Source organism: Balearica regulorum, chromosome 1 (assembly GCF_011004875.1).
Source record: "Balearica regulorum gibbericeps isolate bBalReg1 chromosome 1, bBalReg1.pri, whole genome shotgun sequence".
In the NCBI taxonomy this organism is placed as follows: domain Eukaryota; kingdom Metazoa; phylum Chordata; class Aves; order Gruiformes; family Gruidae; genus Balearica; species Balearica regulorum.
The window spans coordinates 63,754,730-63,760,117 of record NC_046184.1 but is presented as its reverse complement, the minus strand read 5'-3'; positions in this window follow the sequence as shown (position 1 = coordinate 63,760,117).

Here is a 5,388-nt window from a genome sequence, read left to right as displayed (position 1 = left end):
GCCTTGAAACGAGTCGGTATGAAAGCAGCGGAGAGCGATTTAGGCTCACAAACAAAATGACTCGTAGGCTGTGATGTGTTAGAAATTAGTCATGTTTCGGTCTGTGCTTCTGATTTCTCTCAGCAGTCGTCTGCGGTGCCTCGGCCTCTGCCTGGAAGTCGGGCAAGACGGGAGAAGCGGGGAGTGATGGGGGCAGAGGGGCTCCGCTGCAAAGGAAAAGTCAAGCCCTCCGAGCTGCCCCGCCGCAAGAGGGGAGCTCACGGTCCGGCGCTGGCAGGCAGCCCTCGCTGCCGGCGTGGTCATGCCGTTGCCTCTGGTCGGTGACCGGCTGCTGCGGGCTGAGATTCACCGGTGCTGCCGGCAGGCAGGAGCGATGAAGGTTGGGAAGCGCCGTGGGACAGGGCATTTGAAGGCACAAAGGGATGCTTTATTGGCCCGGGGCTTCTCATTCAGCAGCTTCCCTGGAGTGGACATCTCCTCAGGGAGGTCTTTTACCTTTGCCAGAAGAAAGGAGGGAAAGGTTGCCCTATTGTTCTCAGGCTTCAAAACTGCTTAACCCCTCCCCAAAACTGCATGGCCAGTGGGGGGCTGCTTTGGCGGTGTTTTTCTTTCATGAGCCTGGGGGTGGGTTAGCCTGGTTTTTAAACCCCTTCCTCCAGCCTTTCCCTTGTTGTACAGCCATATACTTCTGCCGACAGGCAGTAAACCGGCAGTTAAAACCAAATCCCTTTCTGGTGGGCTCTGTGAGTGCCCTGTTCCTCCTCCTCACTGCCGTGCTGCTTTTGAGGATGGGCGTACAGAGGTGCATCCACCATGGCCGCAGGGTTTGCTGGAGGTGGGAGCTCGTTGCTGGCCGTGCCTGCAGCCCTGCCCGGTGCAGCTTGCTTCCCCCAGCAAACTGCAGATGCTGCGGGCCAAAGCTGGGCCCTTTCCTCTGCTTATTCTGTCCTGGGAGCCCACGAGGGCTGCTGGCATTTCCACCCGCTCCCTGTGAGAGCGGAGCATGGGATACCTGCGCTGGGGCAAGCTGTGGTGGGAAAGAGCTGAGAGAAACGAGCCTAGGGGTGCAATGCCATGCTGAGGTGGCACCTCGCTGTCCTCGCCCTCCGAAACGAGGTGCCCAGCGCACAGGGAGGGAACAACGATGCTGCAGCGGCGCTGGCGCCACGCTGGGAATGCAAAGGCCCTGAGCAGTGGGTGGGTTGATTTGTGGGATATGCAGTGATACATTTTCCCTAGTGCTGTGGGCATCCTGGGTTGTAAAGTGTGCTGAGACTGCCAGGTGCTCTGCGGAGCCCGGTTCTTATCAGTCGCTTTGTCTCCCTGCCCGGTACCCGGTCGCAGAGGACACAACCCGAGCAGTGGCACGGCCGAGCGCAGGGGATGCCCACCCGCCCGGCGTGTCACCCGGTACATCCGCTGATGGGCACGGTGCTACACGGAGCCCACTGAAAGCTCTCGGCCCTCAGGGCAAGAAAACTTGCATTGGCTCTGGTCTTTCAAATAAGAGCTAGGCAACATTGGTAAATGCGAGCAGAAGCTGCAATAGCTGCTTTTAATCAATGAGAGGACATCTTGCAGGTGAGACCAGCTCCCCGCCACGAGGGCCTGCAAAGGGACCCCCTCCGAGGGGGTTACCCAGCGCTGCCAGCAAAGCCCCAGAGACCCGTGTTGAGTTTGGGCTGCTTTAATGTTTACCAGGTGCAGGTGCACCTCCGCAACGCAGGCGGTGGAGCAGGAGGCTGGTGGTAGTCAAAAGAGAAGGAGTTTTACAGGGCGTGCTGCAGGCGCTTTTTGAAATGTTAATATCGCGTCATCCTTCTTCTACTTTTCTGAGGCGGCAAAGTCCAATTAGAGCTAAAATCTTCTGGTGGAGCTAACGAGAGTTGTACATATCAGTCTTTTCAGTGGCTAGGAATTAATACAGAATATTTTATACTTTAAAATGCTGGGCAAACATTAACTAATCCTCTCAACACCCTTCTGGGGTAGGTAAATATTCCTCTCTCCCAGGTGCAGAAACTAAAGAGGAAAAGTTATGTGATTTGCTTAAAGCCACAGAGGGAATCAGGTGGGGGTAGAGATGGGGGGGTGGGATTTTATAGCTTGTGCCTGTGCTTGGGCTCATTGCAGGTGCTGCCTCTCAGCCACAGTTGTTTTATAAAGTCAGTTGTGGCGGAGGGGTAAACGTGCTGGCGGTGTCTCAGCGCTAGAAGGAGCGGAGGGGTTGATGCATGAGCACCCCTGTACAAACCAGTGATGCTCCGGGGTCTGGACAAAAGGAAGGGCTTTTGGGGACAGTGTTTTCAGGGACCGCACGGCTCTGCAAAAGCCCTCTCGCTTTGAAGTCCGTAAAGTTTCGGCCGGTCGGCTTCAAGGCAGAACTTAATGCCATGAAAAGCTTGTCGCTTCCAGGCTGAGCTTGCCATGGGTGGGGGTGCCTCTCGAGGGGCTTAGCCCTGAGCCGCCTGCCTTTAAAGTGGGAGATAAATGTTGTCTGCAGAGCCGGACTTGTTTATCTTTGGGATTTACATAGCAGATACAGTGGCGGGACGGCCCTGTGTTTGCAGACCTGGAGGGAAAGCTGCGCACCCGTTCCCCCCGGCCCGGCCCGAGGAGGGGGCTGCTGCCGCCTGGGCTCAGCCTTCCCACAGCGCCCGCCGCTGCTGGGGCGAGGGTGGCTCTTGGGAAGCCGGTGCCTGGTGCTCCTTGGGACGCTTACCTTCTCTTCTTTGCAGCTGGGATTTTAAATGCCCTCGTAGCGAGGGGTTTCTGTTCCTGTGCTGAATTGCACCACGCTAACCTCTCCCTGCTCCCGTTCCCGTGGCGCGTTGGCTTGTCTCCTCACTTGTTTTCTCATCTCTGACCTGTCCAGAGCTTCAGTTCACAGGTGATCAGAAAAAATTCAATGGAAACCTTTGTGTGCAAGGTTGCTCTCGCCTGCTAAGATAAAGGTCACCTGTGTGCCTCCCAGGTAGCGCTGGGGTTTACCGAGTGATTACCCAGCGCCCTGTGACCGCCACCACCTCAGGGCAGTTGCCGTCCCATTGGAAAGCCCTTGTTTGTCATCCCCCGATCCTGTTCCAGATGGGGTCTAAGGCAGGGCCGCGTAGTCGGGGTCTGTTCCCGTGTGATGGGCTGCCGGGGAAGAAGGCTCCTGTCTCTGCCGTGTAGTGCCCGGGCTCCTTTAATTAGAGACACATGGTTTATTATTTAAAATAACATGTTTTTCCCAGTCATTTGTTAGGATCTTGTATCTGAGAGTGCTGCAGCTTGTGAACCTTAAATTAAGCCGTACGAAGGACATTGAGCACCTCGGGAAGGGGGTGCTGCAGAACCGGAGCCTATTGTTCTCACCCTGAATTGCAGGGAAGCTCTTTCCCCGCGCCGGCTTTTTTACTTGGTAGCCAACTAATACACACAGCGGTTTGTTTCTGTCTCCATCTGTTCCAACTTCAGTTTATTCACGGCTCTGTAGGTATTGTACACTCTGCTGCTGCTGCTTTTTTTTTTTTTTTCTTTTTTTTATTTTTTTTTGTCGATGGGAGAGCCTCCCCTTTTCATGGGTCACTTATTCATTTTGTAGGTCTCTGGCTTCCTTGTCAAGTTTTCTCTTTTGTTGTATTAATTGGTCTTAAATCTGTAGTCAGGTGCTACACGCGTGCTTCCCGTGTACACCTTAACCATCTGCTGTGTTTCATCTCCATGGTAGCCAGGCCAAATTCCAGCTCTGGTAATGACATCCTGCCTCCTCACGTTTTTCCCTGTGCTTTTAATTGGGTTTAGTTCACTTTATTTTTATTTCTTTTTTGTGCCCTGCGCTCGGTGGCGAGGAGAGGTGGACTTGAGCGGTGAGGGGCTCCAGGGTGCCGGCACCCACCTGGGGACGGGACGTCTGGCTCCGCGAGGAGCAGCCGCAGCACGGCTCCGTGACCGGAGAACAACACGGGGAAAACATTAAATTGGAAAAAAGCTGCACATTTTTAGCACTGAAAGCAGTTGTACGATTTTCCAAGGCATGCAGTGAATTTTGCATTTTCCTGAAGTCTTTTTCAGGAGAGTAGGTGGCTTTCTGAAATGGGTGCCATTGCCTCCTGCCTGTCCTTCTGTCGAAACAGATCAGCTGTAGTTCCTGGAGGAGGGCAGAGCAACTCCTGATAATGTTTACCTCTGGCCTTTACCCTCATAGATCTTGATACGTTCGGAGTAAAACCCGACGTGTCCAAGTGATCCCAGAGCATATTGAAGCTCCAGGAGTCTCGCTGGCGCTTTCGCCTGGCTTATCTGACACTTTAATAGCGCAACAGTTGTTAGCTTTACAGCCGGGTTTCGGGACGACCAGACTGTGTCTGCGTTTGGGAATTGCCCTGTGCGGCACACCTTTTCCTGGGGGAGAGCTGAGTGGGTTCTTGCTACTCTTTTTTTCTTTTTTCTTTTTTCTTTTTTCTTTTTTCTTTTTTCTTTTTTCTTTTTTCTTTTTTCTTTTTTCTTTTTTCTTTTTTCTTTTTTCTTTTTTCTCTCTCTTTTTTCTCTTTTTTTTTTCCACTGGATTCTGATTTTCATGTAAAAGATCCTTTAAAGCTCAAAATTCAAAAGCATGGCCTGAACGCTGATGCACTTTGTTTATTCCTTGCCAGCCTAGAAGCTTTCTCTTCTCTCTGCTAATCCTGTTACTTCCAGTGACAGCCCCAGCTGTGGGGGTGAGCTGCTAGCAGGGCTCCGTCTTCCCTGCGCTCTCCGACTGGGACTCTTTAATGTCACAGCCCGGCTCCGGTTGTCGTGCCGAGTCCTGTACTGATGACCGTGGGCACCCAGACCGTGGATGGATGGATGAGTGTCCTCCTGCTGTTACTGCTTCCTGCTTATCATCTAATCTCAGTTTTATTGGAACAATTTTGTGTGGTTTAATGTCAATGGTCAGACCTCTGCTACCTTGGCATGGTTAGCTGCTCATTTTTATTGTTTTACATGGGGCAACCTGTCAGGGGATTTTTCCCTGGCCGTAACTCTGGTGGGAGTTCAGGGCATGGACCCATTTCTGCCTCCTTTCCGGTGCTGGCGGGAGCGACAGCAATGCAGGATGCTCATGGAGGGGCCTCTGCACTGGGCTTCCCAAGGGCATCTGCGTGTCCTGCTTTCAGGCATCACCGAACAGGAGAAACAGCGACCGTCCCCTTCATAAGGGTGACGGCCAAGAGCCCCAAGAAGGGGCCGTGCTCTTTGGGCTGAGCCTGGCTCCCGCCTTTCCCGTCCAGAAACCCAGCACACTCTCAGATGACTCTGTGAACTCTTAGAGGGGACCAAAACTGCTGTTGTCTCTGTCCTTCCCAAATCCAGCTCCTCTTCATGTGGATTAGAGGTTCCCGGGTGCTTTCTGAGGGCTACGCT